Below are 13,690 nucleotides of genomic sequence, written 5' to 3' on the forward strand. Positions count from 1 at the left end.
AATGTTATCTTTAAATCATGTAAAGGTTAAATGCATTGCTTTTACGTGATGCTGAAGGCTGCCCACGCGAGAAGGCTAATATTTCTTTTATTGCTATGTTTATCTGTTTTTATCTGTGTTGAGTAGAAAATACTCTACTTTAAAAATACATTGTGGCTTCTTTGATTTCCTAAATAGATTTATAATTATCTCAAAATTGAACACACTGAGCTTCTGTACAAGTAATTACCATGCGCTGTCCTTCACAGGAAGCGCAGCCTTTGGTGTATTTTCACTGTTCTCTTTGGATGCAGGAAATGAGGGGGAATGAGATAAATCAGCACAGGTTTCTGTGTAGCTGCAGAGGTGAGGGCACACACGTGGTCAGGCACTGCCGATACTGTGCCCCTCCACTGGGCTGGGTATTTTTTCCTCTGACATGACTCTTTCTTAGGGAAAAAAAAAAAGAAATGGGACTGCACTGGACAGAGCTGGAGCGAAAACTACAGAGACTGATAAACCACAAATCTTCGGGGTGTACCTGCATTGGCTTTTCTTTCCAATATAATCTGAAAGCATTACAAGGTCCTGATCACGCAGCATTTCTTTTCCTAAGGTGTTGCTATGCCAAGAACCATTAACAAAACCCCTTACACTGTGACATGCATCGGCTGCAGAATACCTTTTTTTATACATATAATAAGGTCCGCACATAGGTGTAAGTTACCTCCTAAAAAACCTTTTCCATTAAGACATTTATTATTGATATACATAAAGAAGAGAGGTGGAGGAAGAAAGAACAGAAACTTATTGGGCATTGTCTTAAAATTCTGAGCACTTACGTCTTTTTAAAATTTTAGCTCAGGCACAGCCCAATTTAGGCTGGGGTCACTTCTCCCTGCCCGTCACATCGCATTGAGCACCGGTGCTCTTCCATGTCATCGGCAGCTGCTGCCACCAAGGGCTGGGTGTGCTGCGGGCACCTTTCTTTACGAAGTAGAAACTTTAACCTCTACTAAGAATGAACAAATTAAGGAAAAGCGAGAACAGCTCCCTCTCCATCCTTTCCCATGCCGACCCTCCCAGCCAGCCGCGGGCTGAGGTGGGAGGTGGCTTGTTTAGAGCCACATCAGGACTTCACTCCACGGTGGCCATCCCTAAGTTTCCAAAAATTCATCCTTATTACACCCATAATTTATAAGCCTCCTCCGCAGTCCACAGGGACAGACAGCACCTCCAGAGTATAAATCAAAGAATAAAACCAAAGACTCAGGCTGCTGCTGTGAGTCACCATCACAAAGAGCCTCTCGCCACCGGCTAGACCGAGAGCCAAGAGCAAATGGGATCTGACGGCGATACCAGAGTTAGATGCTAAAGCTGGCAGGACAAATCTCAGCCAATATCTACAACGTGAACATATCCGAAACCTCGTTCAAGGTCCAGACCCTGAACCATCACACAAGCCTGGTGGCCAGTTGGGATATCAGACTTCTTGGTTCACACCAGTGAGAGGGCAGAAAAAGTGAAGAGCTGGGAGAAGAAAAGCAAAAATTGTTCCCAGGTAATTCCAGCCCTCATCGGGAAGGAAAGAGCTGAGCTTCCTCGAACATATCCTGCTCTCACACGAACATATCAGTGTCACAGCCCAGGTTAAACTGATCTCTCAGTGCTTTTCTGAACTACTTCAATTTCTTTTTTTTATTTTTATTCTTCAAAGGTTTAATCCTTCAGTGAAAATAGCATCCAGCCAACTGCTTGCATTTCAGGTTTACGAATAATCTGTGTAATTTTTGTAACTCAGTAGAGTGACTGTTGTTAGCCTGTCCTTGAAGGAAATTCAGAAAAATAATTGCAAAGTAGAGCAAAATAACATAAGCATGCTTTAATTCTGCAAAATCTAGGGAATTAAAGCTCATTTTTCTAAATGGCAGTCAGTGCCATTAAAGTAAACATGCAGGCTGAAAATGTATCTGTCCAGCATGCTGTTAAAGAAAGGGTTTTCTGAAAGTGAAGAAATAAGTAAAGAATCATGTCGGCAAGAAATGACTTTAGATTCAGGTCTGTTGCAGGGCCCCAGTGTTTTATTGACACCCTTCAGCAAGTGACATTTCTAGACTGAGGAGTCAGCCAGCAGAGATGTCAATAGCCAATTTGTGGCTTGTTAGACTTTACACTTGTTTACTGGCATTTAAGCAGACCAGACGTTGATGCTAAGAAAGTGGGAGGGAAATGGTTTGAGCCAATAGTGTGTCTTGTCAGAAAATTAATTTGACTCTGGTCTTTGTGCCCCAAACTGCAGAGATAATCCGTTACAGGAGGACTGGCACTGCTGAAAATGAAATCAGTAACATGGAGGAGTCAGCAGCAAATCCAGCACAGGCCCAGTTTAGCGCTAATTTAAAGCTCACGCTGGACATCTAGCAAGTGCCTTTTATCACAGAAAATTTTAAAAGGAACAACATTTTCTGACATAAATGTCTCTGCTAACGACAAAGACCAGAAGTAGCTTGTGGCCAAAGAATAAATGTTTTTCGAAAGCTTAGCAACAGCTCATGCACTGAATGTCATCATCTGCCTCGGAAGGCTAGCACTGTATTGTCAGGATTATGTGAAATTATCCTGAGTCCTGTTTGTAATGGGTTTTTTAGCTGTGCATCTTTATCTTTCTGTCTGAAGGTCAACTGAGAATTATCCACCTCTACTTTTGTTCATGAATAGAGGCTATCATTAAAAGTCAGGAAGTTCTAACTATAAGTATTTATTATTAATAATACTTGTTATTATTATTATTATAGCAGTTTAAAAATTCCTGGAATTTAACGCAGTGTAGAGAAAACAGAGCATTTTGCAGCACTGAGCAGTGCTGGCTGCTAGTAATATTGACCGGTCCATGGTCCAAATTCTCAACTACTTTGATATTCCTCTGCAATAGCTGCTAATGCTATTATCCGGATTTCCAGGGGAGTAAGTCAGAGCATAGGGTGGTCCAATATAGAGAGTTGATCCTGTAACATGAATCATCCCTGTAAAATGCTATTTTTATAAAACCATTTTGTATGCACACCAAACGTCACACTAGTACAGAGCACCATGAACCAGTCCCGTCCTGAGTGCCACCAACATTATCTCATCTCCACCACAGCCTTTTGCAGAGGTAGGACAGACAGGGCATGGCACAGCTCTGCTTTCAGAGCATGCACAGGCTCAAGCAAACAATTCAGTTCACATTTTCAGGCTTTTTCTTATATTTAGAAGGGCAAGAAACAAGATTTAAACACAAGCTGGCAACCTAACCTCACCGTGCTCTCAGTTAGTTTCCGATTTTCAAGATTTTGGGGGAATGTGGTGCTTGGTGCCTCTACACACCTCTGCCATGGTTACCTTACTGGGGGGCACAGATCATCTCTGCACTGTGCTGAGCCATCGGTGGGTGAAAAGCACTATATTTCTGTTATTATTGCTGCTGCTTTGGTTGACAATGGTAACAGAAGCGATTATCAGCAGCAATGTTCTTTCTTGGTTTATATCATTTATCTGCTCTCCAAGTTGCACACAAGTGGCTTTCCAGATTTATTGTGACATTGTACGTGCGTATACTCGCAAAGAGATACGCTATAAGAGTCTGACCCCAAACCTGGCCCAGTCCCTTCAGCAGTCTGTCAGGGGCTCTGATAAGCGATACGTGCATTGGTGTGCTTTGTTTTGACATCTTTCCAGCCCTAATTACAACCTGAAGTGCTGCTTGTTCATTATTTAATTTTTGTTTAGAATTGTAAACATTTGTTTTTCTAACAACAGAGCTTATTTTCTCAGAACTGGTTATCCTGCAGGCTCCCTTAGGCTGGAGCCAAGAAAAGCACCTCAATGGCATGCAAGGCACTGGACTCATTCGCTCTGTGAACCAGCAAGAATTTTAAATGACCATCTATTCATATATCTATTTGTACTGGATTAATTAGTAAATAATCATAACCATTCTCTTCTCCTCCCTGCTGTCCCTGTGTGAAGGAAGGGTTGTAGCTGTTTCCAAGCGGTTGCCTGAAGAGCCCTACAGCAGAAAAGCTCTACATCCAGCAGCAGCTCTGAATGCCATGTGACAACTTTTGTTATCTGCTGGGTCTAAAAATCCGCATTTTAAGGGGTTGGGATCCTACAGAGTCAGCCCCCTGGCTACAGACCAGCAAAGCACTTAGTGTGTGTTTACCTTTATGCACATTAGCAGACCCTTGACTTGCTGGGCCTTTAGGATCTTCGTTTTAAACATGTGCTTAAATATTCCTGAGCAGGCACCAGAATTCTCCGAGGAGTTGGCACCTTGCAGGGCTGAGTGCTCAGGGTTAGCTTGGATTTACACATCAGCCCTCCGTAGCTCTGCTTTGCCCCAGGGCACACCCCGGCACACCAGTGCATCGTGTCTGCACAGCCGGGATTAATCTGCACGCCATGACCATCAACCAAGTCCCGCTCAGCCATTCCCATGAGATCAGCTTCCCATAGGGACTCCTGAAAATAAGCAGTCATGGGAGTTCAGCTAGCAGATTTACCAGTTCCTTTGCCTGCATGTTTGAGCGCTTTAGATGATTTATCTGCTCAGAAAAGGATTACTTTTGAGCCTCCCTTTGCCAAAAAATGTAAGCCTTATCAAATGGAAATCAGAATCTATTCTTCGGATCAGCAGCCTGGATCAAAGCTGAGGTGGAAAGGAGGTCACATAAAACGCAGACACTTTCATGAATATTTGCCTTGCTTTTCTTTAAGCTTTACATCTGAAGGTCTGATCTTGAACACGCCGAGTGCCTTCACACGGTGCTGCATGCTTCCAACTCCTAACACAGTCAGTAACACAGCCGGGGGAATAAGGTACAGTTTTATTTGGCTTCTGTAGTATATTAGATTGCAAAATACTGAAAAGTTCTGTTTCCTTTCTTTCTGCTGGTGTTTATAATAGCAATAAAGGAATCGTGAGATCCAAATTCCTAGTTATCTGTGTCACTTCTAACCCAGGAGAGTTTAGCCCTGTTCCTCAGCTAACTTCATCACGCAGATGAAGGTAGTATTTCAGGCGGTAGATCTTTGCAACAAACAAAATGTGGAAAAGCTTCTTCAACATTTTGAATACTGAGGAAAAGAGGAATTTTATATGCCTTCATCTGCCATCAGCAGAAATAAAGAGCTGCTTCTCTCTCAACTGGCTGTTCTGAGAAACCGGGCAATGACTGCAAACTCAGAGTTATCCAAATAAGAAGTGGCATAAAATTGTGAGGTTTCATCAATACCAAAGCAATCATTTGGATTGAACTCTATTTGAATGCTATTACATAGATTTATTGCTTGCCATTTAAACATTTCCTATGTTCCTATTTAAGCTGGCTTGTACTATGCCCTGCTACATCATTCTAGAGTGTGCTACTTTTTGCATGTTATTCCTTGCACAGAGAAATACTACACAGTGTTAGAAAATGCATTATCTAAGCATTCAGCTACAACGATGAATGTTATCTTATCCAATTTAAAAAAGGGAGTTAGCGTAACTCATTCCTGGGTGAACAATATGAATTTTCATTCTAGAAGGCTTCCTGGTCAGAGACATGTGCACAGTGATTTTGAAAAACCAAATTCTTTTTTTTATTTGCCAGCTTGTCACCTAATACAAAATCAGAATTACTAATCAGTTTGACCCTGAATTTTGCTATGAGCAAAACCTGTCATATTTAAAAAGATGTGCTGATGTGTCTTGATTAACCTCACCCCTGCCTGTAATAGAAGTAAAATTGTGTTCAACACCAATAAAAAGTTTGCGTATTTGGTGATATTACACATTTTCCTAGTAGAGATAAAAAGCCCAACAGTTGTTATCTTTTTACACTGCAAAGCAAGTGGGATCATGTTTCCAACACCTGCACAATCTTCAGGCAGTTTATCACTTTGACAAGTCAAGTGAGGATTAGTGCTGGGGAAAGCACCGCTCCGCTCAGGCTTTGTTTTCCAGCTGGAGACGACCGCCAACACCCAACTCGGGGGCCATTCTCGTAGGCTATGAAGTATATCGCCAGATGGGACATTGGTAACAAACCAGAAAACCAACAGACAGACAAGGTCTGCTTTCTGCTTTCTTTCAGAAGCTGAGGGTCTTACAAAGTAGAAGCAAACATCAGCAGCGTCCTGGCAAAATGCCTGAATATTCCAAAAACACCTTTAATGAGCTGATCTTCCAGCCTGTTAAGAAGCAAGATCTCCCTCATGTGTGCGTGATCTAAGAGCAAGAGAACCTCCTGCTCAGAGAGATGTTTGCATAAATATCCCCTTTGAGCTTCTTGAGAAGCTTAGATGAGAGATTTTCCATTTGTGAAGAACTTCACTTAAGACTGGACTATCCAAAAATACTAACTGAATTTACTTTCAAGCTCTCAGCTACTGCTTCTGCTGTGAGCAAGTTTAAGTTAATGCATTAACAAAAGCCCTCTTTCTATATCAAAGGTCTGTACTGAGGATTAAGATCTGAATTCCAGGTTAGCCCTTAATGACACACATACACACACAGAAAACCTTCCCTTTAGCTAGATGACTACATCCTGCTATAGCAAGACAGAAATAATGATCTTACTGGATTCAATAATTAAAAAAAAAAAGTCAGATTAAGCTTTAATTCTAGTTACAGAATTTGTCTGCAGGTAAAGTTACTTTTAATCTGTTCCAAGATAAAAGAGTAAATCTACTTCTGCCTACTAGCATTCTGATATATAGAGAGAGGGTTGGTATGATAAATTAGTTTGGGGCTAGAATCCATCTCTGCTTTTTTTTCCCCTCAGCAATGAGTTGGGAACCATCCCCTCCCGACCATTAGGAAACAGTCTGAAAAAACTGCCCCTGTCTGGAGGTCCAAGCTCGCTACGCTCACAGCTAAGACCGCCTTCGCTACAGCAAGCCTGCCGTATAGCTCTGGGCGCACAAGCCAGCCCCAGCACCTGCTGCTGAGGGGCTTCTCCTCCAGACCCTTCGTATCCTTCTAGCACAGACCAGGGCCACTATCCAACAAAAGACAGAGAAATAACAGTCCTCACCTCGTTTACACACATTAAGCCTTCAGCATTTCACTGCTGGGCTCAGTCCTCGTCCGCCCCAGGCAAACAGAGACTGAGGTGGCTCAAAGCCCGCAGCAGCTCTGGTCTCGCCGGCTGCAATGGTGGATCCTACCCAGCTCGTACATGGACAAGCCTTACCGCAGCGCTGGAGGTCGGACATTATTTCTAGTAAGGGCCTCTAACATTGCATTTCTCTACAAGCAGACCAGTAGCATGGCGCCAGGTCTGTCCTGGATCTCTGCCCTGGCTTGAGAGGAGGGCAGGCACCTACAGGGGCAAAGTGGGGCCAGTTCCAAAGAGGACAAGGCTTGCTGCAGAAAGCCTTCATCTCCTCTTCAGTGATTTTTTCAGCTATTTTTATCTTCAATCTGATAATTAAGCAGCAGGAAAAAAAGGGCTTACAAGAAGAGGGCCTTTGATTTTTATTTTCAACATTTTGTCTGTCTCATTAAAAGTTCCATGAGGGAGGCAAGAGCCACCTCTCCAGCGATGCCATCGTCATAGAAACGGAAATTCACCCTTGTAGAAGTCACGGTTAAAAGGGCTGCATGAAGCCACCAGGCTTTGGAAGGAAAGGCAACACCCCCCCAAAAAATCAGATTCACAGGGTCAGAGGTCTTGAGCCACACTTAGGAAAGGGGGAGAATGGGGAATGACAGCCTCAGCTCTGCTCTCCAGGAGACACCAGCAGCCCTTCTCCAAAACCACACTCGTGCCACCCTCCGGCTGTGCACGCGGGGAGGGTTCATCTGCCCCGACCCGTACTCACGCGCCTCAAAGCCACCCAAGCAAGTTGCACGAGGAGAAGCAGTCAGCAGACAGGACCTCCCTGTGCACCAAGGGGAGCAAAGCAATCCCACAGCAGGAGCCCAGCATGGCTTCGCCAGCAGAGAAGAGGCTTTCCCCCACCCTCTCCAGCTCCCCGAGAGCCGTCGGGGTGAGCAAGCACCTCCTTCCCCCACCCTAATCAAGAGGTTAGCCGCGGCTGCTATCTTGGCTCTGCTGTGTATTTCCAAGTGTGCTTCATCAAGCCCCAAATGGAAAACAAACACAGGCTTCCTTCCAGAAAAGGGAATTCACTGGGGAGACAGAGTTTGCATCTAGAAAAAGAGCAATTGCCTCCCACAGCAAGAAGATACAAGAAGTGGATCCAAGCAAAAGCGGCAGCAAATCCTTACTACAAGCTCTTTCCAGGAGCCCCTGGTTCTCCCCTCTCTCCCATGTCCTTGCGCAGCTGCCCCATCAGCAATGGGCATCCCACCACAGCCCCGGGTGCCTTTCGGGAGACAAAACTCCAAGCCAGCCGCTTGGGAGGGCACAGGAGCCACAGGCTGCATGGGGTCCCTTCTCTTGACAGCTTCTATACTTTCTTTTTCCCACAAATACTTTAATCTATTTTGTCTCTTATTCCAAAGACATCCAAAGCTCTCCAAGCATGGCAGCAGCAGTATGTAAATTTCTGTAGAGATTTGAAATTGGGGATTAACCTCGCAGGTGCAGGTCCATGACCAGCAGCCACCAGGGTGATGGGCGAGCGCGGTGCCGTGCACAGGGCGGCGAGGGACAGCAGGTCCTTATGGCATGAGCCAGAAGCAAGCCACAGCTCTGCAAATCTAATATGCCACATGGGCACCATAATCTAATTAGTTCTTTGTCCTGCCTGTCTGGGCCATGGGTGCCCAGCACTCACTGCCTGGGTCCAGAGGGACCTCTGCCACAAGGGTGGGAAAGCTCCTTCCCTGGACATAGGGACACCCAGAGAAACAACCTCAGAGCTTGCAGGGAGAAGCTGGCAGCCTCAGCCTTTTATTATCTCCCTTCCCTGCCCAGGCCACACTGATTGATGCTGTAACATAACGAACTCACGTGGTGAATAGCTTATAGCAGGCAGGTGAGCTTAAAAAAAAAACCAAAAACCCCCAAAAAAATGGAAAAAGAAAAAAAGCAAGGCTCCTGGTTCTTACCGGCCAGCCCTGTCATGCTCTTGAGGTACACCTGTGTAAACCACTAACACCTGGGAGCAGTTGGCTTCTACTCCAGTTTGCCCAGGCCAAAGTGCAGGCCTTGGGTGGAGCAGACCCCATTGCTTTTGATGCAACCATATACCCTATATACCGGTCAGCTGAACAAGGACAATCTCTCTCCCAGATTTCTCCTCCCTGCCCCCGTATCTAATATAATAAAAAGGAATCATGATAGTACAGGATTCAATCCCCAGACAATAGCTAGGCAGGCTGTATATTGCTTTATGGCCGTTGACTTGATTTAAAATGCACTCTTAAAAATGAAAGAACAACTCCTTAAATTTGCAGTAAACGTATAGCTCCACAGATCTGATTTACTGGTTATGAGCCACTGAAAAACTGCAATTGCAATTTATTGTATTGTTGACTCTATCAGCAAAACCTTCAGCATCACTCTAGCTCGATAATTTAACATTAATCATTTATTTCAGGTTGGTTTGGGGGTTGGGGTTTTTTTGCTTTTTTTTAATTGGTCTCTCAACTTCCAGGAGATAATGATGATTCCTTTGATGGTGACTGGTTAACCCAATGTCTGTGAGATCAAAGGATCGCAGTTGGCTTGTGCTTTGCTCAGTTCAGAGCTTTTTAGCCTTGGTTGACTCATAACTGCAAGAATTCCCAACTGGCTGGAGGCAGATCATTGCAAAAGAAAGTTGCTGCAGAGCAGTCAGATAAAGAACGATGTGTAAAGTCCTGCCTGGACTGTAAGACACTAAAGTATTAGCAGTAAAGAGTACAGCAAAGCAGCAAAGAATTGATATGCTTTTACAGAGCTTCTAGCTTTAAGCCAATTGTCCTAATTTCCCTGTCATTGGCATTGCTCTGTTCTAACTCTCTTGTCTTCGGTGTATCTACCGCTCATTTACGCAGGACAAGCAAGAGGCACATCAGGCCTGTTACACTGATGGTACAGCAGTATTAGCAAAAAAATGCTTCAAATTCAGGATGGCGAAACTAGACTTCTCTGGCACCGTTCTCTTCAAGGCATAAATAAAGGCAAATCACAGGCAGTATTGTCTCACAAGCAGACGCGGAATACCCAGGCACACTAATTCACTTCTCTGCTAACTGATCTAGCAGCATTGCCTTCTTGCTGCTAACGCATCTCTCCACCTGCTCCTGAACAGCCCTGCGTCCTCTGCTCACTCCAGCTTTGTTTTCCACTTTGCCCTTCCCTACCTGCCTTGTGCAACATGCCCGGTCTCATCTGTAATCAGGACTGTTAACACGATACTCTCATTAGTTAAATGTTTGGATGTTGATAACGTGGAATATGGCCAATTAAGCACAATCCCTGATGAGCTGTTGCAGTGAGTAGCATTGCAAACCTGCCTTGTTATTTCACTCACCCTGTGAAAAGATACTGGAAGAGCAAGCCATGGTATGCACCGGGGAGACACAGGGGACAGTGGACAATAAATCAAAGCCCTGATTCAGTGTCACTACTGTCTTTCAAGGGTCTTTTCCCTCTACTATCATGTGTGATCTTTTCTTGATTCATTAAGGTCAGCTGAGCAGAAAATTTTGCAGCTGCTGGCTAGCTAGCAGAGCTGCTGGACACCATCCATGGCTCTTTCCTCTTCCCTTTTGGAAAGACGTGGCAGAATGCAGCTGCCTGTGAGGCTTTATTTCGGGTTGGAAAATCTCCAAATGTAGAGGGGGAAAAAACTGAACACGCTGTAAATCGGAGATGGCCTTGAACCAACCCCCCTGGTGTCCAAGTACCAACAGGCAGTGAAAGATTGCAGACCGGACAGGGATACGGACTGCCCATCACAGACCGACGTCTCGGACGGACGCATGGGTCTGAGAACCGCACAAGGATGCAAACAGTACCCCTGTAAATTCTGCAGTGTTCCCCAAAGTGGAGCTAATACAACCTCCAGTCATCCTAAATAAATCCCCCAACCCTTAACATCTCCCTGTACAGAACTTTCTTCAAAAGGTGCTTGAAAACGAGTCACTTTTTTCCTTCAGGATTTTTTTAAGCCATTAACAAGATCCCCTTAAAATCTCCTGAGGGATGCTGAGAGAATTTGGGGTTTTCTTTTTTACAAATCTCTGTAAAATGTTTCACATACTGGTTTTGCAAAAACACTAAAGCAGAACTGTGTTATGAAAGACCATTTATTATGGATGCTTTCCCGACTTAATAGTCTAGTTTTCCTTATAAGAAAGCCTGCAAAATTTCGATCCAAATCCAATTTTTGGCAGTTTTTTCTGTGTCAAAATAAATGTTTCACCAGAAGTGTGCTGATAAAAGAAAATTTAGATTAGCCTGAGTGAAGGCCATTTCTGCCCCTAAAGTAGACACTGCGGTTTCCAGTGATAAACTATATACATGAGATAGACATACGAGTGAGCAAGATACTTGAACTCCTTATTTTGCCATGCCTGTGGCATGAAGGCTTCTTAATTCAAGAAAGCGGTAGATATTTTTTATTGGATTTATAGGACGAGATAGAAAGTGCCTTGTGCCTTCCTTCATTTATTCATTTTTAGGACTACCTGTTCTGTGCATTTGTGTACCATGATAAGAAGCCCAAGAGAAATCCTGGAGGGTGGATAGTTGGAGAGATGGATGGATAAAGTTTTGGAGAAATGCCCTATCAGTTTGCTTTACTATGCCAGAGTGATGGGTAGACAGATCAACAAACACGTAACCAGATTGCTCTCACTCCTTATACTTTTGTAAAACTTAGTCCTTCAGGAACCATATAGCCATTTATAAATATTTATACATTCTGATAATATACTTTTTGTCAGTAAATATTATTATATTCTTTCTTTAGATGGAAACTAGGAACACAGAGTTTAAGAGACTTAGCCAAGGTCTGAGAGTTTTTGAAAGAAGCAGAGATATATTCCAGCAGCTGTGTTTTCCAGGCTGTTTCAATCACTAGACCACATATATAATTTTAAGGTTACAAAGACTGACTCTTTCGCATAATCATATTAATGATCTTTCTTTAATCTATGCAGGCATTTTCACAAGCTTGGAACCAAAGCAAGGAAACTGTTGGCACAATCTATAGGACATAATCAGACTACAAAGCTACAATGTTATGGCAAGCTGTAATTTCAAGCAACCAAGCTAGCTTTATTACTGCAACTGTCATTACAGAATGCTTATGCAGCATGTCCACGAAGTCAATGGGATATTTAGATGCAGAATTAATGCAGGATAGCGCCCAGTGTAAAGAACAAACACAATAAATAAAGTACACTGTAGAGGCATAGGATATAAATACAGAAGAAAATGGCAGAGCAAAAAAAAAAAAAAATCAAGTTAACTGTATTTAATATTTATATTTAACCACGCATAGTTTATTCCAATTGTTTCTCTGCGTATGTGGCTTGTTTTAACACTGGCAGGTTCTACTTTTCAGTACTAGAAAGACAAAAAGTTATTCAAAAAGTTTTAATAAAACCTGCAATTGGTGCAGTAGAACCTAAGGAGATATTCCCAGAAAGACAGAGAAAGGGAAAGGCAGGAAGAAAGAGCAAAAGAGAGAGAGGGAAAGACAGAGAGTTAAAGAGAGAAAAAGAGAGAAAGAAACAAAGAAACAAAGAAAAATATAAATAAAAAGAGAGAGAAGAAGGAATATTTTGACATCAGACTATCTGCAGCTAGCTTGCTTCTGACTTTCATACTCTATTTAAAAATACAAAATTGGGAGCATTGAAAAAGAGTTCCCAAATTAGCTTTTTAATAGAGATAGGAAGTTAAAAGGGGGCCGAGTCATGGGGGAAAAGCTATTCAGAATCACAGCCAGGCCAGAGCCAGCAAAGAGTGAGGCCAGAGCACGCCTGAGTGAGAGAAGAGTCAGTAAGTTTTATGAAGTGGTGACATTGTAAACCACAGAAAAATCTCTTATACCAGTAAAAGCCAAATGATATTTCTGGTCTTGCTTTCTTCTGAGCATCTGCAAGAGGAAAAGAGCAAGTGGAGACAGAGGAAGTCTTAGAAAAAGGAAAGCAGTTCTGAAGACATCTAATCAGGATGGATTCTGGATGCTTTGGTTTGCTTAAATTCATGCGGCCACTGGAAGTTTCTCATAGAAGTTTTAGGATTCACTTTGCACACCTCTGTTCATGTGTCCAGCATGCAACTATCGGTATCCGTGTTCTAAAGACTATAATACATGGCGTTTGCGTAACCTCAACAACTAGTCTGCAGACATGGTTATGCAGCCTACAAATATTATCAGGGGAAACTGTTTTGGGGGAGGGTTACCCAGGACCTGACCTTGAGAAATTAGGATTATTTTTTAATAACTGCATTGAATTATCAGGGGTTGGACAATGTTGAGACGCTGAACTGGACCGATCAGGGTTCTGGTATCAGAGTTTCCAGATTACATTTTCCAAAGCAGACCACCTGAGTCTTGAAGTGTTTGAGGATTCGGAGGGGTTTTTCTAATTTTTTTTCTTTTTTTTTTTTTTTAAATAAGGCCTTGCTCTCAGAGCTCTCAGCAGAAAGCCGTCTTATACCGCAGGCACGCAAAACCACCTGGAAAACGGACCCTGGCTGGCGACGGCTCTGCGGACTCCCCGTTTCCCCTACCTCAAACCAGCAGAGGCACACCAGCTCCGCGCCCCCCC

This window comes from Haliaeetus leucocephalus, unplaced genomic scaffold (genome assembly GCF_000737465.1).
Source record: "Haliaeetus leucocephalus isolate CR32 unplaced genomic scaffold, Haliaeetus_leucocephalus-4.0 Scaffold68, whole genome shotgun sequence".
In the NCBI taxonomy this organism is placed as follows: domain Eukaryota; kingdom Metazoa; phylum Chordata; class Aves; order Accipitriformes; family Accipitridae; genus Haliaeetus; species Haliaeetus leucocephalus.